This window comes from Plectropomus leopardus, chromosome 22 (genome assembly GCF_008729295.1).
Source record: "Plectropomus leopardus isolate mb chromosome 22, YSFRI_Pleo_2.0, whole genome shotgun sequence".
NCBI classification, from domain to species: Eukaryota; Metazoa; Chordata; class Actinopteri; order Perciformes; family Serranidae; genus Plectropomus; species Plectropomus leopardus.
Genome location: NC_056484.1, coordinates 18,546,339 through 18,571,842, shown reverse-complemented (window position 1 = coordinate 18,571,842; position 25,504 = coordinate 18,546,339). Strand labels below are relative to the sequence as shown.

The 25,504-nt window shown below is 38.8% G+C and overlaps 1 protein-coding gene across 1 annotated transcript in view; it reads left to right on the top strand.

Moving 5' to 3' along the window:
- Positions 1-2,099: 2,099 nt before the first annotated feature.
- The window catches only part of cdk17 (cyclin-dependent kinase 17), a 58,408-nt gene continuing 35,003 nt past the window's right edge, over positions 2,100-25,504 (top strand). Inside the window, exon 1 of the mRNA XM_042511359.1 lies at positions 2,100-2,410. The gene's annotated coding sequence lies outside the window, so the exon portion shown is untranslated. The remainder of the gene's footprint in view (positions 2,411-25,504) is intronic.

Below are 25,504 nucleotides of genomic sequence, written 5' to 3'. Positions count from 1 at the left end.
TGCAGAGGTGACTTTTTTTTTTTTTTTTTTTTTTTTTTTTTTCTTTATTTCAGGTAAATTTTGCCTTTCTTTTCTTTTTTGGGGTTTTGGGGTTCTGGGGGTAATTAAAATACGAAACATGACCAGTTGTTGAATGTCCCTCCCCTACTCATATCCTGTGGTGGATGAAGTTTGTGACTAAAATGTTTATGGGAAAATGTAGTGGAATAAGAGTATACATTTTATTTAGTAAATTTTGTGAAATAAAAGTGAACATTTACAGAAATACAAAACTCAAGTAAAGTACATATACCTTTAAAAAATACTTAAGTACTGTAATGAGGTATTATTACTTTGGAAATGACACTTCTGCTCTTATTTAAAAAACAAACAAACATGATCCCTAACATTTGTAGGTTATCCCTGACTAATATGATTTATGTTATTCTGTCTATTATTTTTTTAATTTAGTTTTTCAATGCTTTGAGCAGTACAAAGATTGACCACAGATGAAATGGGTCAACAGCAGGACAACTTTTTCGTTTATTTAAAAGATTTAACAATGTTATTTACATTTACTTTAAATCTGTATAACCAATGTCAATCTAAAAATTGCATTTATTGTAGTCGTTGCATTTTTCGTCCAGAAGGTGGCGCCACACAATCAAAGATTTAACTTGATTATCATTACGTTTATAGTTGTCTGTCCAATTTATGTCTAATGTCCTATTTTCCTGGTTCTGCTTGTCACACCGATTATGGCTATTATTATTATTCATCCATTTCAAATTAATCAAATTAGGAAAGGAGAAATTAAATATCCACAACTTTATGATGACACACCCATCTTTTCAACTTGAAATTAATTTCCTGAAAATTAATGCTATGCTATTTTAAATGGACAGCAAGTAAACCACCATATAATAATTTCGAGGATTATTCTAAAAAGAAAGAAGAATAAATTAAGGGTCATATATTTTGGTAGGACCAAATTGTAGGATGCAGTACGACAGACATTTCTTTTAATGTTTAGGGGTAACTACATATTTTACATGATAAATGATTTTTTTTTATAGTTTTGTTATCTTAATTCAAATATGTAATAGCCTACACACCTATATGTTCAATATTTTATTGAAGACTCACAGGGGCAAGGGGAAAACTGAGTTTTGAAAATTTATGCAGTGTTGCATTTTTATACCTCCGAAAAGCCACAATGTTGCAATGTTAAAGGAGAATGAGTTACACGAAACAGTGGAAAGGAAAGCTATTCAAATAAAGATAGCATTGTTTCGTTTATCTGCATTTCCTGCCTCTTCCCATAGCTTCGTCAAGCTAACCACACGTCATTACCTTTAGAGCGGAAGTTGACATTAATTTGATTATCATACTGTACCCTATATGACGACCGACCGTCATTTTTTCTACAGCTTTTTTTCCATTCCACTTCTTTTTGGTTTGATTTACTGAGGTACTTTTCAAAACTTAAAAAAAAAAAAAAAAACACTAAAAATTAAATATACTAGTCATTTCTAAAAATCCCAGTTTCTCAGCTGATGAAAAATGTGTAAATAATTCGATAATTATATAAGTAAAATATTAAATAGGCCTACTTAAATTATTTCGCTCAAAAAATGACCCCCTTTCTATTTTTCTAGAGATGCGGATTTTAGAATATAGCTACATGACAACAACTGGACATTTCAAACTCATCAGTTTTAAATTGGCAAAAACCATGAAATAATTTATACATTTCAGTTGAACTCTGCCTTTATAACACACCCTGAAGGTTTTAGTTTGTGTTATGTTTCTTAATTTCCTCTAAATTTGTATTAACTATGCAATTAAACTTATTTATTATATGACGTTTTGGTATACAACTTCTATTTGAAAATATCAAATATATATATGTAATTATCTGCATGGGCTATGTAGTTGTTATAGACTGAAATTGTTTTTTATGTCACTTTCATTGTCAATACTGGAGAAACTATAAAAAATCGTCATTGGTACTTTTACTTTTGAAAGTTCTGATAGACTGCGTCACATGGTCGCTGATAATGGTCTTATTTTGAAAGGGTACAGGAAGTGTCGTTGTTGACCACTGTGCGGTGCTTTATGGCAGCTCGCTCGCACCCCTCCCGTCTGCTCTGTCGACAGCAGATCCTCCTCCAGCCTCTTTAAACTGCTCACACCGCCACACAAACGACATTTTGGGGGTTCGGTCTCAAGCTGTCCGTCCTCACGCCCCTCGTATCTCTCTGTGTTTTTAGGAGGATATTTTTTTTCTGTTGGAGCGTTTGGAAGCGAAACCGAGCACAGACGGAGCTGTGTTTTAGGCTACTTCAGTGGGCGGATAAAGCGGAGGAGGGCATCCGGGCCTGGCTGTTCCGGAGAGTCGGCTTGAAACGACGGTATTCACCATTTTCAGGTAAATTGGCTCAAATGTCATAGGTTGATATCATGTAGCTTGTCCGATAATGGACTCAGCGACGTTACATTTCGTCCAGCCGCTTAGGACGAAGGCTGAACAGTGGTGTGTGGAAATGTCAACACAGAGGAAACGGCAGCTGAAGAATAATTCAGCCAGGCTGGAGCTGTATATCATATTTTACAGTTACCCTCGGTTTTACCCCTGAGAGTGTGGACTGTAAAGTTCGCGCCTTGCGCATATTTAAAACATTTAAATCTCTTTTTTCGGTATATGTGGTGCAAATATTTTGGTTTGTTTATGTTACTTATGTATTGGCAGCCAGGCTACCACCAGCGACAGGAACCCTGTTGTAAACTGTAGAGGGATAGTGTAGAAAGATCACAGACAAACTGCTAGAATATGAATTGAAGGACTGCGTAAAACATAATTCTGCCTATTGAAATTAAGAGCAACAGGATAATTCCTGCATTGGTTTGATTTATGAGTATTATTAACACCAGTAATGCAGGAATGTCATTGCCAAATCTCCAAAACTACTAACAACTTGCCGTAAATTTAATATGTGACAAACTTTATGACGGTATAGCATTTTTCTAGCAAAGTAAACATTACTTCAAAACATTATTGTGTGCCTAACACCACAGATTTATGAATCCCATACCATACTGTACTTACTCACATGTGCTTTCACATTGAAAAGCAGCAATGTGAATTTGTTTACAGTGTTTTTTGACAATTCTTTTCCTGATATAATATAAATCTATATACACATTCGCTTTACTGCTGTCTGAAGTATCTGTATTTCTTCTTGTGCCACATTTAATTCATATGGAGAAAAATGGAAGAACCAGTTGAGGACATTTCCTCCGGCTTACTTGAAAGCATTCTTTAGCTTGTTGGTATACCCTACTTTGAAACGATTTGTGAAATTAAATGAACTTGAAAATTATTTTTATTTTTAAGTTATTGACAGTTCCATTGAGATGCCTTTGCGATTCTTTGCTTGTAAACCCAGACACCAAAATGGTATTTAGTAGCCACCCGGAGTGTATGGTTTGCCTGACACAAAACAAATGAACCATTCTTTGTCACCCATAAAACAGCAGCCCCTTTTACACTGCCCGTTCAATGTGGAAATATTGCGCCATTATGCTACTTTGCCTTTTTGTATAAAAGTAAATTCTTGGAATGGGGGGATAGAGTTGTTTCAGGTGGTAACAGCACTGAAATGGTGTCTGTATAAAAAGGACAGCCGGCAGGATGGGACCATGGGCTGGATGGTTGTAACATTTTGATGGCGTGTTATGTGTGTGACCCACCGTGGGAAGAAGAACAGTGGCCTTAAATGTACGCAATTTGGGAGAAAAATGAAATTCTGGAGCGCTTTAATCTCCAGGAGGACGAGATCAGCAATGGTGGCAATAAATGATTGGTACCGCCATGTTATGTAATTACTGTCGTTTATAAAGCATTGCCGACGCATATCTGTAGAAGTCATGGAATTTTGCAATCCCGTTTTCCAGGCCTGGAAAAGTCATGGAATTAGTACAAATCATTGAAAGTTCTGGAAAAGTAATGGAATTTTGTTGTGTAGCGTGAAATTGTTACAGTAATCTCTCATTGAGAATCTTCCACATAATGTAACACAACAGCAAAATTATTTTCTGAAGCTGTCAACATTTTGTAGCAGTTAATATCCGTTGATGATGGACAGCATTTTGTTTACCATCATATAAGTTTCTTCACATCTCTCCCTTCGTGTATGCCATCTAGCTGATATTAGGCTTGTATAGAGTTTGAATCTGGTATGTTTGAAAAATGCCGGGCAAGTAGGGTCCTTGAATAGACATGGAAACGTTTTGAAATGTTGTCAGTGAAAATGTGTAGGAACCCTGTATAAAGCGTGTTGACTCATATGTTAGATATCACACTAGAGGCCGACGCTATTGTGTTAATCGCAATGGCCGTCACGCTTTTTTTGATTCCATGATGCCAGCATGCTATCTATAATTACACACTGGAGCACTATAATACTAATGTTGTTTGATTCTGTGTAAAATTGCAAAGGGGTCATAAAGATGGGATTTAGTAGTTGCTCTATCTCTGTGTGAAAAAGAACTAGTGATATAAGGTGAATAGTTTTTGATAATCTGACATCTAAACTCCTAGACTCTTCTAAAAGTGCTTCATATTTCATTTGATCAGATTAAACGTAAAATGCAGACATTACAGTTAGTGTTTCTAGTACAGATGTCAATCATGATATCATACCAGCTTTATATCATCACTGTTATTATCAAAAGTAGATGATAACTGCTCATATTGACCGCCTATCATTCATTTCTGCAGTGAAGCATCCGTGATGCATTTAGGCTCTTTCCACTTCCTGTTTGACCTGGATTTACTTCCCCCGTCCTTCATCTGGAACAACTGGCCGCTCATTTGTGTGTATGAGTTTGTGTATTGACCCACATTCAGATGTAGGCTGCTGGCTGTGCGAGTGATACACCCTCAGAGGACAAAGTAATTACCCTGACAGCCCCCTCCCCATGTCTGCGGGCCGTATAGCAATGCTCGTATTGATCTGTCTCTGCATTATGTCTCTTATAGCAGGAACATGAGAGCTGAGAGTGTGTGCTGTGAATATACACATGCACACACCCTTTCTCACGTTTTTTCTCCTGGGACTGGCGGATGAGAATAGACACAATGAAGTGAACTGTCTCCTAGCAGAGTTAAATTTTGAGATGTGTGATTGGTTTCAGTTTGAGAAATTAAAGGGCCATGTGACATGACAGTGATTGGTTTGAAACTTCCTGTTGGAGCAAAAGAGTTTGAACAGAAGTCAGAGTGAAAGTTTTGGGCCTGTACACGTGCTAAAGTGATGACTCTTTAGAAAGATTGATGAATCTGGAATGAACCTTATATTCAGCTAATTTCTTCATGCGCTTTTAAGGACACATTTTGGCATATCATGCTCCATTTACAAGTAGGCTGCCACAAATACATTACTTTGTGGTAAACCTTAATATTACTGCAGCTGCAACTACTGTTGAGGCGCAGAGCAGCTATCTTGGATTTTGGGGTTGGTAAGGTTCCTCCCTTTTTTCAAGTTGGAAACTAACTTCAGAGGGCGTTGCAGCTGAAATTTCTGACTTGGAACTCGAGAATTCTGACTTCAGTGCAAATGCAGCGCACCATTGGGCTTGAACTACACCAGTGGTTCCCAACTGGTCCAACCACAGGGTCCAGATTTCTAAGTCATTAGTTCAAGGTCCGCACTTTAGAGAAATTACCACATATTCAAGTTTATTTCACGAAATTTATACAACATGTGGTCTTACAACACAATGAAATACAACATATTGCAAGAATAAGGTGCAGTCTTTTAAAACATAGTAATTAAATAGCACTACAACCAAAAAAGTGCATGTTATTACTGCAGGACCAGTGACAAAAACGCTGAAAAGGCACACCATGTTAACAGGTCAAATAATACCAAGAACAGGGCAATAAAAATAGTTGCTGTACAAAGAAACTCCTGTCGTTCTACTGAAGGAAATGTTACTTCAGAATAAAAGCTCTGTGACAGAAATTCACTGTACTTCAAAGTGTGTTTTTTTACAAACTCGACATAAGTCACTAGCAATCCATTCAGAATGGACCTGCGACCCACTGATTGAGAACCTCTGAACTAGACTAAAAATTTAAAGCAGAAAGCCTCTGCGTCTTTGATGTTGACAATTTATTTTTAAAAACTGTATTTTGAGTCCCCCAACTTTATGGAAGTCCAGTGCTAAATGATTGGAGTTCCCCTTTAACTTGTGAAAAACTAAAGAGACAGAAATGGGAATCATACTTGTTAGAGAAATCTGTGAAATGCGCTTGATTGCAGCACTGTATGTGCATTCACACATACAGTACTGTAAGGCAGACAGCTTGCTGTCAGTTTAAATGCTCTGATGTCCCATACTGTCACGGTTTGTCTGAAGCTGGAGTGTCAGTGAGAATGTGGATGAAGTGGAGCAACTTTTAAGTGCTGATCACCTTATTACTGAAATTTTGTTGGCAAGTTATAGCAGAACCTATTTATAAGTATTCAACTTTGTCATACAATGTAGGCTATTTGTATTTTGGCTGATAAAAAGTCATCATCTCTATGGTGCAATGCATGGCCTTATCCCACCATGCTTTGCAACAGAGCTGACTGCTCTTACTGATGATCAGCCTCCAAAACACTGTTGCTATTGACAACCAGGCCAGCAGCTTGCTACCTCGCTCTTCCTGCCTCTCTCTCTTTCCTTCTCCCTTTTATATAACTCCAACGTGTGCAATGTTTTATTGATTTGAGAGGTATATTTACGTGTTTGTGTGAGAGTGTGTGTTTATGCGTGTGCAAACCTCTTTGTGTTGTGTAAATATGTGTTGGAATGTGTTTCAGTAAATGCAGCACTGTATGTGTGAATGCACATACAGTGCTGCAATGCCTGTATACATGTGTGTAAAAACATGTTTTTCAGTGTGTGTGTGTGTGTGTGTGTGTGTGATCATGTATTTTGATGTGTATTTGTAGAAGTCTCACCTTCTCTTCTTTGCTGATGAGAACTAACCCGTGCTCTGTGTATCATTTATCATGTTACCATGAGGAAGTACAGAAAATGTCAAAAGCTGTAGAATGTAACTAAATCGGAGAGGCGGACACACTAAGAGCCCCTGGGGATCATGGGAAATGTCTTCCTGCCATTGCGCTGCCACAGGGTGGGCATCATGTAGGTGAAGTAGTGATTATTGGGTTTTTTCGGGGTCTGACTAATTCTAGGGCTCCAGAATGAATACAATTAGTGTGGCTTGGGTGCAGCAGGAACACACAATTACACACACATTCGTAGCCATATACATATAAACACACACACATACACACACACACAGAAAGTTATGCGAGCCATGCAAGGAATGTGAACTGATGTGAGTTCATTCTCTTTCTCTCTATACACACACACACACACAACTTTTTTTCTAGCTTAAAAAAGTGAAAAATTTAGGTCATGCTTCATCAAACACCGCTTTCATTCTACTGGTGTGTGTGTGTGTGTGTGTGATTTTTACAGCGAAACAAAGCCATCTTACAATGTGTGTGTGTGGTGTCAACTTGTATGAATGTGTTTGGGTGTCAAAAGGGATGTTTGGTTTTGTAGGAAAACTGTGTGTGTGTTAGTGGAAAAGAGAATGGACGAGTGTATTAGCCTTGTCTTTGTTCTCTTTCACACACACATTGCGCACTGACACACACACTCCGCTGTAATACTCGGTTTTTGTCTCCGTGTACACACACACTGTCTATCATTACTCCTGTATGTCTTGGCATCACATCCTGTCCAATTGCCCCCAGGATAAACTATCCCATCATGCTTTGCTATGTGTGTGTGTGTCTGTGTGTGTGTGTATGGAGGGTTTAGTTGGGTGGCTGAGATTGGCTCATAATCTGGAGATTAACCAGTGGCATTGTTCGAGCAGCAGCAGACAGGGACTGTGTGTGTGTGTGTGTCTGTGTGTTACACACACACACACACACACACACACACACAGACACACACACACACAGACACACACACACACACACACACACACACACGCAGAGAGTCACACTTCAAAATAAACAGACCTGCAGTTCATTCATGAAGTGACTTTCCCCTCATGTGGTGGGCACTCACTATAAACTCAAGTGGTGTCATTTGACAGTGAAGATGCTGAAATATTCATCACACACACACACACACACACACACACACACACACACACACACACTAGTGAGGATCTAAACACAGCAAGCCACTCAGATGATGTTTTACTCTGTTTTCTCTTTATTGTCTCTGAACAGGATAAGTGAGATTTATAATGGGCCAAATAACAAGAGAGAAAACAACATGTTAATGTTATTATAGGACACTTTGTCATGCTAATGGCTTGTTTTTATGACATGTTTTTATAAATAGTTTTTCAATCCTGTGTTGTTGACAGTGTGTGCACGATCTGATTATTCAACACTTCATCTCAGCTAATGAACTCAAATTAACTTTCACTTTAAACCTTAACTGGCTCCTTGAATAAATAAAGCACAGACCAAAATAACCTCATGTTAAAAGATTTTTACTCCTCCCTTTTCAAGATAGGGGTAAAGGATTTGAGGAAAACATAATAACAATTTTAATAACCACACTTTAGATTGCAACGATTAAAACATCTGCCGCAACCATCCTCATCCGGCCCAGCCCCCCTCCTGCCCCCCTCCAAAGACTAGTAGTGAGAACACTGAGGCTAGTGAGAACACTGAGGCTGTCCTACCTGGATGCAAGTGCAGTTTTTAGCTGAACTTTGTTGGACGCTTTGTTTCTATGTATTCCTGTTGCTTGCTTTGAAAGCACCACACTGGATGAGGAACAGCTGATTCCTTAAGTTATCTTTTGATACCTTCATTTTTCATTATAAAGCCTTTATAGGATAGGGTGGCAGCTGGCTTGAGAAATCGCTGGGAAGCTTAAAGTTTCTGGTAAGCTAAATGACTATCGCTAATAACAAGCTAAGGTATTTTCTCTTGGCTGTGTGTCCTTTTACAGTAAATATCCCAATATGAAACATGTCTTCTGTTTAAAAAAGTAACATTAGGGAGATGGCAAGTAGGCTATTCACCCATCTTTTTTAGTGTACGTCTCCAGTGCACAACTGATAGGTCTATGGTTTGTTCACATGACCTAACAGAAGTGCATATTTAATGAATCCAGTGTGGATGAAGGGCTCATTGTTAGGTGATGCTACATGATAGTCAGGTGCTCGTTTCCTATTGGGACACAGTGCTGAGTCAAGTCGGACAGGTGATAAAATTCAGTGTAGTGGTCTGCCTGTTTGAAAATTTTCACACCAGCCCAACCCTACCTGTGCTGGTGTTCTGCATTATGTATATATAAAGTGTTTAGATATTGTGTGCACTTGAGCGCACATGGAAGTGGCACAGTGTTGGTGCCAAGTACAGTCAGCTGTAGTTGACATTCTGCTGTTCAGTACATCCCGTCCTACACAACTCTCACCATCTGTCGGCTGCTCTAAAACTATTTTTGCAACCCATCTCACACAGTCAGGACAATGGAATTATTCCATGTGCTGTTAAATTTTATTTTCATGGATGTTATTTGTCTCTAATTGGATTTGAAGCAGTGAATTCTGGGATTTAAAGTCAAACTGTGTAACTTTGTTCTGACTTCCCTCTCTTACTCTGCTGCCTCTTATTACTTTAAATTCCAGCCTCAGTTTAAAAGTGTGTTTCCTTTTTAATCTCAAGTAGGAATCTCTAATTATCCCTCTTTCTTCCCTGCGGGTTAATCATCGCCTCACCGACAGGCGCTATCTGCAATCAGTGCCAACAAAGAGCATAAAAGTTCACAGGAAACAAGTCACGAAAACGAGAGAAAGAATAGTCAGGCCTTGCCGCTTCTTAAATAAACTATTTCAAATTTATTCTGCTAGAAATGTTCCTGGAGATTCCCAATATTCCACTGAGGTTTCATGTTTCCCAAGCTCTTCACAGTATTAGCACCAGTAAGCATCTCATTTATCATTATCTGAAAGGTCAGATCAATTTGAGGTCAGTGTCGCTTGGTACCTTTGCACACACACACACACACTAATAATCCGGTCTAATCAGATTAACGCAACACTCCTACACGTGCAGTGATAGCAGCTGCGGCTGAACAGACTAAGCAACTACAAAAACTTTATCAACAGAAAACCCGCGGACGGAGAGATAAGAATATACACTTTGATTGACAGGAGATTTCTGGGTAGCACACCACTGCCGTGAGCACATGGCATCAAAGATAAAAACTAGATAAAAACCAGTAAACAGTAAACAGCCATCCCTCATGAATGTTGCAGTGAGGCAAGAAAAAGAAATCGGCTCCATCGTGTTTGTTGATTGTCAGCTGCAGGGAAAGAAAAAGAGGTGTTTGCTGGTACTTGATGTTGAAAATGGTGTGATTTTTAAAATAGCAAAGCAGATTTGACACACATCATTTCACCGTGTTTTGGGAAAAAAACAATCAGCAGGGTCCACACATGCAGTGAGATACTGAAATTTTGGGGAAAACACTTATTCTCTTTTTGCTGTCTGTCTGTACAGTAAATATAATGCCACTATCAGCAGTTGGTTAACTGAAATTAGCACAAAGACTGGAAACAGTGTGAAACAGCTACAAGGCATTATGTGCCAGACTGTATTGGCCAGGCACAATAACATCCTGGAGACTTGTCGTCACCGTGATTTTTCCCGACAACCAGTTGGGACTTCAGGAAGTCGCCGAACCCAGCCAAGAAATAGTCCAACATATAACCCATGTACAACCACAATGTGATATTTTAGAGGTGTTTGCCAACAGATTTTATACCTTTTGGCAGGGTCAGGCTAGCTGTTTTCCAGTGTTTCTTTGTCTTTGTGCTAAGCTAACTGGCTGCTGAATATAGTTTAATTTAAGTGTACAAACGTGAGCATGGATTCAATCAGGACCGTATATCGAGATTATATAGATATCCTGATATGAGACCAGGAATCGTCTTAGATTTTGGATATTGTAAAATAGCAAGTGCTGTGTTTTCCTGGTTTTAAAGGCTGCACTACGGTAAAGTGATGTCGTTTTCTGAAACTACCAAACCGTTCTAGCTGTTAAACTATTTACCTTTACCCACTTAGTCATTATATCCAATAGTCAGTAGTCAACCCTACAATATTGTCTCAATATTGATATTGAGGTATTTGGTGAAAAGAAAATGTCATTAGAGTTGCAGTGGTATACTGGTGTACTGTGGTTTAAGTAGATGGTGATCATACTGTACATCTGCTTATCTACTGTATTAAAAAGCGTGCAGCTGGACAGAGATTCTCACCTTTTTTATTTGCAAGAGGCAGATGTTTTTACACATTCTCTTAAAAAAGCCGGTCTCAAGCTTCAGATAAAATAAAGCATATGTTCAACCAAAAACATCCCATTCATTAAAGATCATTGTAACTGATAAAAGTAATATACATAATAACAATGTACAGGGAATATCTCATATTGTTGCAATAATTTTTTTAGTTTGTTTTCCATGATGCCAAGCCTTAGTTTAAATCTTCTAATCCAACTCTTGTCAAGAAATCTAATAAGCATATTTCTCAAAATGAAGTATACCTTCAAAATAAAGGCAATGGATAGAGCCATATATTACCCTTCTTTTTGCAAGATTTTGCATACCCAATACCAGTAACTATAGAACTCAATGCTGATGTCAATACTAAAAGTTAGCATAGAATTTCTGGTCAAATTTGTAATCTTGGTAACTCTGTCATCACTTAGTGTCTGACTTAGATAAGACTTTTAAAAACAATTTTAGACTATTTTATTCAGGCAAAGGTCTTCTGTTTGGGAAATTTGTAACGTCTAAGAATGTTGCGTTTTTATTAGAAATGTATGTTTATACTTCTCTAACTAAGGCATCAAGAAGTGCTTTGGTATCTCTATGGAAACTCCAGCATCATATTGACACTAGTACAGAAAAAATTTGCGATACCCAGCTGTAGGCATTAAAGATATTAGGTGCGATGGACAAACATACAAACCATGCTGGACATGATCATTTATTCTATCTGTGTTCATGACATCCAGCAATGGGACGGGCCAGATTTAATCAAGCTTTGTGCGTCAAAGCACCTGAAGTACTGTAGGCACAGAGATGTTCTTTGGCCAGCAAACGTCTGAAGTAATGAATTTATAGGCAATGTTGCATCTTTGTCTCAGGCTGGGATATCCCACCTGGCTTGGCACAAAGACAGGAAAAGGTCCAGGCAAATGCTGGATGATCTGAGCAGCACACACACACCAACACACACACACACACAAATGAGGGCACCTCAGGGAGTGAACACCTGTTCCCAAAGGCCTCGGGCTGAATGGAGATGGATTTGGAGACTGTGTTCAGGGGAGTGGTGGGGCGTGAGAAAGAGGATGCACGATGGAAAGCCATAAAACAGACAGTAGAGAAGGAGGGGTGATAATAGAGGGAAGGAGGTTAAAATCCTGTTGTTTCGTTGTGTAAGATAACCTGGCATCCTTAGAAATCTCTCTGTGGTTGCTTTTGTTTTGGTGTTGTTGGGTGTGGGCGACTGTAGCTGTTGTTGCTTTGATCTGACAGAGAACATTTTAAAGCTGCAGATGGCAACAATGCATGAGGATGACCTCGACTGGCAGCAAGAGGTCACTGACTTTTTTCTCCTCATAGCTTTTCAAATTAAAAGCATTCAAGTTGTCAGTATTTGACTGAATGTGCTCCATTTATAGGCATTTTTTAAAATCAGACAAATAGGCGTTTCTGCTCGCTGAACACTTTGCAGCAAGTTCTCTAAACATTTCAATAATCAAAAAGATGTCCAAGAATGTCAGACATAATTTGTCAAGGAATTATTTATACAAAAATGTATTTGAATTCTTGCCACAAGATTTTGTATCATCAGCAAAGCTCCTCTTTGAGTGAGCCTCAACCTTTATATTGAACTAATCTTTTTTTTCTTCAGCTTTTGTATTTTTGTCGAAAAATTTGCATAATACACACACATTGGGACCACAGCTTGAGTGTGTGTGTTTGTCCTCTTAAGCTCGTAGAGTTTCCCATCTCTCGCCACTGGAATGTGCCATCTCCAGCTGTGTGTTTGGATTCACCAACTAAACATCCAGACAGGAAAACACACATTCTTGTTCGCTGTCTTCATCAAGCTGCGTGTTTGTGTGTGTGTGATGGACAGACCGGATGCATCTCGTTAACCCTTGTTAGTCTCGTGTGAATGTAGTCAGGCAGCACAAGTGTTATGTAACAGAAAAACCAGAAGGAGAAGGAGGGTGTTGATTTCACAAACACAGTGGCAGCAGCAGGTCATTGTGGCTGGAAGAGCAAAGAGAGGGTTAATAACAGGTGGCATGTTTTTTTTTTCTCCCCCAGACAAAATAATTTTAAAATTAAAAATAACAATTAAACTAATTTTAATTGCTGAAAGGATGGTCTGTTTTTTGATGGGCATATCTACAACCCAACATTACATTTTTCACATACTCTACCTTATTTTTAGGCTGTATAGAGATCAAAACAATCCAGCTAACACAAGTGAATTTTAAAGCTGCATTTGTCAAATATATTTGGCAGCCAGAGGCAACAGTTTTTGACATGCAACACATTATGCAGCTATACACAGTTAATGATGGCAAATCACTTGTTTATACAGTCAGAAGCTCCAGTGAGGTAAACAAGGCCACATGAACATCACTCATGTGCAATAAAACTGTCTCACATATGTAGCAGACAGCACCAGATAACATCCACTTTCACAAAATGAAAGAGGGAACAGCATAAACAGCAGTTTCTGCTGCAGATAGCTGCAGTCACTTAAACAGCATCCTGAGTACAACTTTTGTGTGTCCCCTTTTTTTTTAAATCGTTTTTTAAAATAATTCTCTGTTTTCTGGCCATATGGCAGCATAACAAGCTGCAAACACAATGTTGACATACTGTCGTTATTATTTTAATAGAGCTTACTTTTTCATAAAACAACATCCAGGTTATGATTGTGCTGAAACTGAACAAAATCACCAATGTGGGCTTTAAAACAAAAACAATAAGCTTAAAGACACCAACGTGCTCCGTATAGCTGAGGGGAGCAGCATAGTGGCATATTTATTAGCCGTTGGTTTGTCACTATGATGAACACATGGTAATTTCTGTCCTTTGTTATATTAAATTGCGGAATAGAGCAACTTTTTGAAAAAAAGAAATCACTAGAAAGCCTAGTCTATTTCAAGGTTCTCTGGTTCCTGCTTTCAGCCTTTCCTCTGTGTGTGTGTGTGTGTGTGTGTGTGTGTGTGTGTGTGTGTGTGTGGATTGATTACAATCCCAGTGTGAACTACTGATAAGAGGATCATGTATCCTGCACACGATCTCTGTTTTGTAATTGGAAGATGGATGGAGTGTATTGCCTTTGGTGTGACCTCAAGCTAACCCCCTTGCACAAAATCACACGTACACAAACACACCCACAATTGCACCTATATATTTATGTATACACAGTGTGTTTGTTTCTTTCGAACCCTCCCCCTCCCCCCGCTGCCAACAGATGACACTGGAGTGTCTGGGCGTGCTGTCAAACCTTGGTGTGTGTGTGTGTGTGTCAGCTGAGTTCCCTGTATGTTTTGTGGCCTGTGGGCTCTGTGTTTGTCATGTGGCAAGACAGCAACACGTGCTGTGTTTACATTTTGTTTGTGTGTTTGTGTGTGTCTGTGTATGTGTGTGTGTGTGTTCAGCTGGGAGACACTGCAGCCTTCATAACTAAAAATAACGTTTTCTCCCCAACTCGCCCTTCCTCTCCTCAGTCTTTATCTTCATTCTTTCCATCTCTTCCATTACGCCGATATCTGCGCTCTTCTCCCTGTTGTTTTCTTCTCCACTTTGGCATCGTTGTTTCTGTTTATGCCTGTCCTTTGTGGATTATTTGTACTGTTTTGATACATTAAGTTATTTACAGATGAGAGACACTAGTTTACTAAACTGAAATAGTATTTGTCGAGATATGATTTATTCCATGAAACCAAATTTAACAATTTAATCTAAGAAAGTGCGCTCATTGCTCTAGTGAAAACAGGAAATAGTCTCTTCCACATTAAAGGGTTTTTTGTTTCTATACCATTAGTTTTCTGCCACTTATCTGAATGTGGGTCTGGGTTGTTATGGTGGCAGCGTGCTGAGCACGCCTTGAACTTTCCTTCAGCTTTTCATGGGGGATCCCAGACGGGCTATATAATCATTCTCCTGCTCTGGGTCTACCCTGCGGCCTCTTCACAGTTGGACATTCTTGGAAAACTTCCACAGGGAGGCGTCTTGGGGCATCCTAATCACATTCCCAAACCATCTCATCTGGATTCTTTCAATGTGAGGAAGCAGCCGTTCTACTTTAGGAGCTTTCTGGATGTCTAGGCCTGTCACGCCTGCTGCGGAGCCACCTTACGACGAAAATTCCTCTCTCTCTCTCCTGTATCTGTGATATTTGTTAAGCCATTACCCAAGATCATAGGTGAGGATTGGAATGTGGATCAAGGGGTAAATTGAGAGCTATGCCTTCAGGCTAAGGTCCATTTTCATCACCTGCTTTACTTGCTGATGTCACCTCTTGCTTGTCACTCCAGTGTTTCCCTCAGAATAGAAATCTATGTGTGGTGGGTGCAGATGACAGGATGGACGTTCGGCAAACTCTATGTTCTTTTTATCTTGTGTGTGTGTCCCTTTATTTAATCATTTTGTGCCCTCTCTCTTAATTCGGAAGCTTTCGTGGATCTGTAAATGCAGCACTAACCCTTCATGAGTTCTTTTTTTCTTCAACAGCAGTTTAATTCACGGGTAGGATAATTGATATGTTGATCTGGTGAAAACTCTCAAGATCAATGGATGAGAGGAGAAGCTGCTCCAGAGGCAGAGTAGCATACTTTTAGACCCAGGGCAATAAATGGTTATGTTTTACTTCTACGGCACGTGAAGTTCTGCTGCTCCGTCTGTGCCCAGAGTGCGCTTTGCACTCTGAGTGTGGTGAATAAATGACCGAACAGTATTTATATTTCAATAGAGTTTCTCATGAAAGGTCGAATTGGCCGAACAAAAGCCAAAAAGGGCTGAGTAGTTCCAACAGTGTGAGACAAACTGCAAAAAATAGGGCGGAGGATGTTCATCGACTGCCTGACATTGACCAACGACTGACCTTTGGCTTGTTGCATCAGGGCCTTTCACACATGCACTGCAGACTTGAAATGATAAAGACATTATGCGGAGGAGCCGTATATGAGAATGCAAATGAGTCCGTTGGATCAGACATCAGACGGGCTTTACCCAGTTTGGAACAAAGTCCATTGAATGTCAGAATAAGCTCATGTGTGAATAGAGTGGGTAATTTGTAGTGTGTGAATAGGCACGTTAGAATTAAAGTAATAGTAATAATTCTGTAATACTGTGATAACGCAATATTTTCTGAGATGGTTTTTGTACAATGAAAATCTCATACTGTTGCAGCCCTACTGGAGCAATGATGAGATTTGGTAACTTGTCCGACGATGCTGTAAACGACAGAAATCGTTGGGCAAACTCATGGTATGGCATGAAACTCAGTGTAGTTTATGACTAAATAACACCCAGGCTATGTGACAGTAGTGTAATCTGTGTCATGGCTTGCCTTCTGCATACTCTACTGAGGCGTTATCCCTCACCTAAACCAAATGTAGTATTTGCAGAAAGCGAGAACGCTTCCAACATTCTCCTCTTGAATGCTACTTGAAAGAGAAACTCAGGAGTTCATTCTAGAAAACGGCTTAAAGCTCCCTTTCTACCAAAATGTTCTTGGAGCTATGCAATCAGAAAAACAAATCTCCTAACTTAACTTGGAAGTTAACATCCCTTTTGTGCGTTTCTGTTTCAACAGCAAACAAAGAGTCGTGAAGATTAGGCAAATTAGACTCATGGTGGATTAAAAAAAATGAATTTGAAACGCTGCTTTCACACATGGAAAAACAATAACATCCTCTTGTTGCTCATGGTTACTGTTGCGTGACTCTGCTGTTTATCAGTGTAGATTAGTTGTATGACAGATTGCAAACCATTTAGATCTGCAGCTGCTACAGTAGAAGTTGTTTTTTCTCACTTGCGATGATGGTAGTAGCCTAAAGTCAGTCAACATGAAGTGTTTTGATGGAGCATCGTAGTCAGTAACACAAACATGGATGATTTTGCTGTCTAATGTGACTAACAGGACTCTTTCTCACTTCAGTCTCACTTCTTTAGAAAGCTCCTCTCCGAAAGCTCATGAAACAGTTTTCACTCGTCCGTCTTCTCTTCCTACATCTCTTCATCACCCACAGGCATTTCTTCATTCATGATCATTGGTAATTTCCTATTAATGTTAACATTCAGCCTTTTGTGCTCACAGAGTTATTTCAGCTCGCCCCTCTGGCTCAGTCATGCTGAAGCTCTTTTTTAGTTGCTCTCAAGCAAAACAAAGGGTCTTTCAGTGGAAAGCGCCCACCGCACCGGGCAGCAGCACTGATGCTCTGTTTGTGTGTGCTCTCATAGCTGCACAAACACGTGCTTGTGACTGTACCCGCTCGAGTCCAGCTGAAATGGGTGCTCGAAGGCTAATGAAAGTGCTTATAGTTTTGACACGAGTCTTTAGATATATGGGGTTAAATTCGTAGAACTTTTGCATGTCAAAAATGACTCATGTTACATTAATTTATTCACAGATTGAGTTCAAAGCTGGAGCTGTGCGGCACTAAAATGCATAAATTCAGCACAAATTTACAGTCTTTGTGAAATTGCCCAGAAATTGTTTATTTAATCAGGCTTCACAGTTGTGGTAGTCAAAGATATCAGATGCAGATATTCATCCACCCTGTAGGCTTTAGGGAGGTGCGATCCTTTGGGGCTCCTGGTCTTTGAAGTCTTTGTAGTGGTGTATATCATGTAGGACAAGCAGCGGTGCTTTGATTGAAATGTATACCTTCAGAATGAGGGAAACTCCCTGTGTGTATGTGATCTCTATATGATTGCAGTGTTGTAAGTGAGCCTGAGGCAAGCATTATGTTCACCTTTGATTCTAAAACTAGACAAATTAGGGGAAAAAAATCAAAAGTGAGCACCTGATTTCAGATTTTGCCATCTGGCTTGTTCGGCTGAGCTGTAGTTTTTCATCTTTGATTATTGTTTTTTTCACTGTTGTTAAATAAAACTGTTATTTCCAATCTGTGGTGTGTGTGTGTGGGCAGCAAGCAGGCTGTGAAATGTGGGAGTGATTGGTCAATGAAAGACAGATAAAGGACACTTGACAATTGAATTATTAAATAATTTGCAAAGAAAACAAATGTGAAACCAATTGGTTATTAGATAATAGTGAAGATGCGTTGGATGACTGGCGTGGAGCTGAGCTGATGAGTCAGACGAAGTTTAAAACAGATAAAAAATGGCTGGTGTTTTTCTATGTTGTGCTTATTGTCAACCTATTGAAAGACCAAAACCAGCAACGCATTAGTATCTGTCAGTAGTGCCCTCTGACTTTCCTAAGTTATTTCCTTAAAATGCTGCCTACGTTAATTTTTAGCAAGTGTTACTGAAACATGAGTAAATTGTGCATTTGCTGGGGACATGATCAGCCACGGATGAATACACATTTGCTGCATTAGTCAGTATTTTAAGCAGCGTGACGGTGTATGCAGGATTGCTTCAAAATAAAATTGGTGCCCATGTTTATTGTATTAAAGGAACATGTCAGTCAGTGTAATGCTGTGGCTCACTAATGTGTTTGTAGTATTTTCTGGACAACAGTGGAGCTCTGTGGCACAGAGATTCAAGCTACTGTATATCAGGCGCTGGCTAGGCAGCAGTGCTGTTCCCAATACCATTTTCTGGGCTCTGTAGCTTCGGCACTGATCGACCATCAATATTCGAGGCTTTGGTTGGTGTGCAAGTTGCAGTTAAGTTGTGGTAATCTGACAAAATTGCAATGCTGTGCAGAAATCAGAGTTTGCTTGACTTTGCATGAATTGTTGCGATTGCAAGATCATGAAATCCTGGATTGACTGATTAAAGGCACTTCCAAACTCTGAGGTTTTGGGTGCAATGACTTTTCTATGTACTTTTTGTGACATTACACAACTTGTGACAATTTTTATTATCATGTGCAAATTATGATAGACCCACAAACTGCTCTTGACAACCTAACAAAACCCTGTTGAGCAGAGGCAGAGCACACTAAATCCAACAAATTTAAGATTTAAGTTGTACTATTGAAAGGACATTCAATCTAAAAAAAACACCAATAAAACAAAACAAATATCCAAAACCCTAAACCCTATCTCTATGCCGTCGCTGGCCACCAGCTCTTTAGAGTCCTGTAACTTATCCCACCACCACTAGGTGATGCAGTGCCTTTCAGCTCAGCTGCCTGTTACAGAGAGTGGAGACCGAACTCTGGTGGTCCGTCCTTTGCACTACATACAGTGAGTCAAATAGAAAGAGGAATGCCTGTATTAATGATGGTGTTAAAAAACATACATCTGAGATTTCTAAATACCCTGGTATGCCATAATACTGCTCTAAAATTCTAAGTTGCAAGTTAAAAAGATTTCTCTACATCTCCATGTAGAAGAACGGCAAGGATTAAAAAAGGGCGTGAGACTGCACCTAGATGTGGGCAACAGATGTGACCGGGTGCAGTGAGGAGATAGATGTTTCATACACCAGATGAATGAAGTGCAGACCTGCCGATGCACATTCAACCCACTTTGGGCTGTTTATATGAGTCAGCTGAGCTGTCACTCTGCTTGTCACTGTGAGTTAAGACAGACTGCAGAGTTGTTCATAGCCTTCACTGAAAAACTAAAGAATTATTGCCTACAGTAACATACACATGCATCAGTTTGGGGAGGGGGTGCACACTGCCAGACCGGATATGTTGCCTTTTTATCGCATTAAGAAAAAATCCATACTGTCAGACAATTATGTGCTGTATTCCGACTTTGCCATCTTTGCCGGGAGGGCTACTCATCGGCAGTTAATAAAATTAACACTGTAAAACTTACAGTTTACCCCAGCATATCTTCAGTGGTGGCCTAAGTTTTTAGATTCTTTACTTAAAGGGGAACACCGCCTAAATTAGGAGTTAATATAATTAAGAGTTCCAGTATATTATTTTCACAGCAGGAGAAAGTTCAATCGATATGAAATTTACTATGGAAATACTCTTGCATTTAAAATATTACTTAAGTAAAATTATAAGCTATGCTTTTCAGTTTTTGTGTGTTGATTTATGTGCGTTTTGTGTCCTCATAATTTGACAAAAAAAAAGAAAAAATAATAATTATAATCAGGAACATGTCTTCATGTATTAAAGTATTAAAAGTAAAAGCACCCAGTACAAACTCAAAAAAGAAAGCAAAAAAAATTAGAAAACAACTTGTGTGTTTATCAAGAAAAGTTCATTTTCTGTAATTCAGTTACATACGAATTGACTAATTGCCTCAGCTTGCATAAACTGTTGGATAGTTCAACCCTTTGAAACCTGGAGAGACATCACTTTTCTTGTGCTCAAGGAACAACATAAATAATAATAATAAATAAATCTCATTAGGCAATGTGCAACTTGGTAAGAAATGTTCCACAAATTGCATGAAATTAGTAGATTTAGAAAATTATTTTTAAAAAACCTTTATGAAAATATCCAGGGAAAAAAAGAAAGAAAAAGCTGTGAAAACTATTGTTATAGTAATTATCATAATTCCACATTTAAAATTATGTTACAGAATTATTATATATTTTTCCAAGTCTTGTTTGCATTTTTTTATTGTTTTTTTCTTCTTCTCTGAGCTGATCTTTTGGCATTTTGCTTGTACTTTTTTGTAATTTCTTGCAAATTTTTGGTTCATTACTTCTTTGTTGCTCATTGCCTTCCACTCACATTTTTGAAAGAAATCAAGCCAATTTGTTCAGATTTTAAAGGGTTAATTCATCACAAAACATATTTATAAAATCTTATTTATGTGTAATTATAAAGTAACTTGTAACTAAACCTTTCAGATAAATATAGTAAAGTAAAAAGTGCGATATTTCCCCCTGAAAAATGTAGTGGAGTAAAAGTATAACATGGTATGAGAAGAATAGACTCAAGTTAAGTATAAATACCCTAAATTTGTTCTCAAGTACAACACTGGAGTACACCTCATCATCTGTCGTTGAACATGTATCATGAAAAAATCGATTGTAATAACCAATGCGTTTTGGCATTGCTCACATTGACTCTTCAGGACATGCATGGTGTAATCAGGTCATACTGAATGAAGCGGAAGCTGAAGAGTGACACAGCAGTTTTGGTTATGGTTTGGTTGAAGTCATCCAAAAACTACAAAAGCTGCTTCCCACTTTCTTTGGGTATAGCTGGCAGCTGAGTGAGTTTATGAAAGCCCTAAAATGTGACATTAACAGTTTTTGAAAAGTTCTCATGTAAGCACATAAACTGTAAGTACAAGTTTTCAGGTAGAGGATGTTTGAAACCAGCAGCTGGCACTTGAAGCAGTATTTCTTTGTGGGTACACCCATGCAGAGTGTGTTTGCTGTGGGTGAGTGTGTTGTTGGACAGGATCGGCAACAGTAAACTTTGCACACCATCGGCAACCTGCAATCATCTCGTCAAAAACAAGCACATCTATGCCGCGTGTTCAAAACAAAACCCATCTGATCAGACACAAACACTTCAGGGCGTAATGACTCAATTAGAATTAAGGAGTGAACCACAAATATAACCTGAGCTCAAAAGAGCTCCTTGACATGTGAGCTCATTTACCTTCGGGCCCTGTTCGGTCCCTCCCTGTGCTCGTGTCTGCTCTCCAAAAGGAAAGTGATGATTCTATCTATTTTAAAGTGGTCGTGATTCCCATATGAGTGGCTCTATTTTGAGCAGCGGTTTTAACAGCGTTATCTGTTGTTTTCCTTGTGGCAACTATTCAGCCTTCCCTTCAACTCTGACTTCGGCTCTTGTTTTCACCTGATTTCAAAGCCAGTTTGAGAAACTTTTAGAGAACTGACAGAAGTTTAAAAGAAACAGTTCTTTTAGATGAAATGGTTACGTTTGTGGTATTAGTGTTTGTGCATCAGTTTGGGCTTTCAAAAAATGCGGTCAAAGATTTTAAAAAAAAATTGAAATATCTCTTTTATGAGTAGGATTTTTTAATTATGATTTGCTTTAATACTAATATGAAACCAAATTGAAGAACTGAAATATTCTTCTTTTGTAACAACAGAATGGATTTAAGGAACAAACACTGTTTCGATTTGGTTAACAAACTCAAACAGCTGATAAGGGATTACATTTGAGGATAACACACACTTTGTGTTTGGTCAGATTTTGGCAGCACACCCACACATACTTGATAGCTGTATTAAGCAAAGATCATAAGATTTACATTATATCAGACGTTATTTCTGAAAAAGAAAATGTATGGCTGCCTTTTTTAATAATAGCCATTCAGTGTATTCTGTAGTGTGTTCTGCCTTTATATATTGCAGTTTTCAATAATGAGATTATAATTAGATTATTATTAATCCCACATGTTACAGCAAGCTCAAGAGTCAGAAATGGAAAAAATGCGAAAAAGTGATTTAAGTTTAAAAATAGGATAAAATATTTCAAAAAACAAATTAGATAGAAAATAAAGACATATTAATGTAGAATATATATATATATATGCACTATATACACCTTTTGCTTTACAGATACAGTATGCTCATAATTGATAGTTGCACAGGGTAACTGAAATACATAGTGTGTGGTATATTAAATGTAGAAACTGCACAGCATGATACTGTGGATACATTTTAAATATATGTATGTGAATATTTATGATGATAATGGAAACAGAATGTGTAGAGGTCACATCGTAGTGTAGGAATCGACTTGCACACAGGATTCACAGAGAGCAATGCTAGAAATGGAGTGAAGACACAAACTGGTGCATGTGAGGGTTTCACATTATGCGGAAGTAAACATTTGATCATAAGTTTAAAATTACCTTGTTACACAGTATAGTGGACTACTTTCTTCTTCATTCCTCCTTATGAGAGGAAATGCTTAACATTTGTGAAACTTTCATTATTTGCTTTCTTGCCAAGACTTAGATGGGAGGATAATACTCTTATATTGGTCCACTGAATATAAAGCCAACAGTTGCTTAGCTCAGCGTGGTACATTTTTTACATTGCAGTAGCTGTATTCCAGTGTCCACTGTTGTTCAGCTCACTGTATTTCCCTGAAAGTGTATTAAAAGTGGGGAAGGGAATTGGGAACTGGTTTATCATCGACCTTGTTGGTTTTTAGTGGCTCTCTTGTTGCTGTTGTTGCTGCAGTGGAGCTATGTGCTTCTGTTCGATGCTGCTGTCTGGTGAACTAATGTGTGGATTCGGTCAATGTTTTTGTTTACATGCTGCATATGTTGTTTTTGTTTTATGTCTATGGTGGCAGACCAGGGGATCAATAAAGTGAATCCTATCCTATCAGTGCTGCCATGTCAAACTCATGTGGCTGTGCTGAACAAACTTTGCAACTAGAAGAAGTCATGGCGGAAAGTAAATTTCTCAATCTCTCTCTCTTCTATTTAAAACTAATTTTCATGTCATTTACTTTTGTCATGTTTTACCGATTTTTTTTTTTTTTTTTTCATCTGTGGGACATTTTATGTTGATTGAATTTTTTCCATGTTTTTGACAATAACTCGTTCACATTTCAAAGGTTTAATGCTTGTGCAAGGTGTCTGAATGCAGCATAAGGAAACCGATGTCAATCCAGGTTTCAAAGGGTTAAGAGTCACATGCACTCTGTTTCTATGCTGTGTTGAGACAATAAAACAGTTGTGCTAGCGAAAACCTCTACAGACCTACTTTTTCTCCATAAAGAATATTGATCAGGAATCAAAAAGAGAATCGATAAAGAATCAGACCAATAAGCAGAATCTATAGTGGCACTGGTATCAATAAAAACATTCATTTCTATCCCTAAAGGCACCTAAAATCCAATAAATGTAAATGTGGCCTCAAAATTTGACCAAGCGTTTGGCACTTGATGCATTTTAGTCTGTCTGTCTGTTTTTGAAGTCTAAAACTCAGCCCCTCACATGACAACCAAGCTTATTTACATTTTGGCACGGCAGCTTGATGACCATCAGGAAGTCGGGTTTTGGGAGTGCGTACTTGACAGCTAATTCAATTGTGAAAACATGTATTTAACAAGTAATTACATAGTGAGCATGCACTTTATGACCCGCTGGATTTGGGGAACATTCACACTTGACTGGCCAACTGAAAAAGTTAATGCTTCTAATTCCCAAATCTGCTATAAACACAAAAAACTAGCTACTGAACTAGCCTCTCTCTCTGTGTTAGCAGCACTGTACATGCCTGCAGTCACTCGGGTGATTTCATGGCTCTTAACCAAACACAAAGGCCCCATTATGGCTCCGTTCAATGAAATAAACTCACTTTCTCTCTCCCATTCCTTCTCTCCCTCATCGTCGTCTTCTTCCTCTTCCTCCGTTCCCTCTTCCTCTTCACATTTCACACTTTCACCCACATCTGTGTGTTTGGATGTAAAGCCACATTCTCTGTTTCATTACCTCATATTGATATTGGAGTTGAGAAAGAAGCAGAAAAGGAGCAATTGAGAATGGAAAGGAAGCAAGGAATGAAAAAAGGAAGGTGTGTATGTGTGTAATTATTAGCCCAGTAATTGGGCCGTGTCGCCTGTTTTCTCCCCCCTCGCATGTCCTTTGAAGTTTCCTACCCTGGACTACCCACAATCCATTTGGGGGGCATCCAGGAGGGGGCAGACGGGTGATGGAGTGGGGGTTGTTGGGAATGTGGGTCAAAAAGAGTGTGTGTGAAGGAGGATTTCTTGAGATGCTGATGAAAGAGAGAAAGAACGAGAGTCGGCTGGAGGGGGGGTCTTAGTTCTCACTCTATGTCTGTCTATCCTTGGCAGATTGCTCGTGCTGTTTTTCATGTTGGATTCCCCAAACACACACACGAACGCACACACATCATTCATATGTGCCAGATGCTGTAATCTCAACACACAGACACACACTCACACACACACGTCACATGAGTCTCTTTGTTTTGGTTTGCAGCAGAGATAAAACCCGGCTCTGTTACACTCCTCTGTAAGGGAGACAAAGAGCTATCTCATATACAGTGAGTGTGTGTGTGTGTGTGTGTGTATGAGGGAGAGACAGTGTGTATGTGTTTGTCTGCGAGTGTTTCTTCAGTGCAGTCATTTTATTTTTGCATTACAATTTTTACGAGCTTGATTTTCAGCCTCATTAGCTGGAATGTTATTTTCCCTTTTTCCCCATTTCTTGACTTTCTGATAGCGTGTGTATGTGTGAATGTGTGTGTATGTGGGTATGTGTGTGCGTATGTGACGTCATCAGATCTGCATGCTGATAGGGG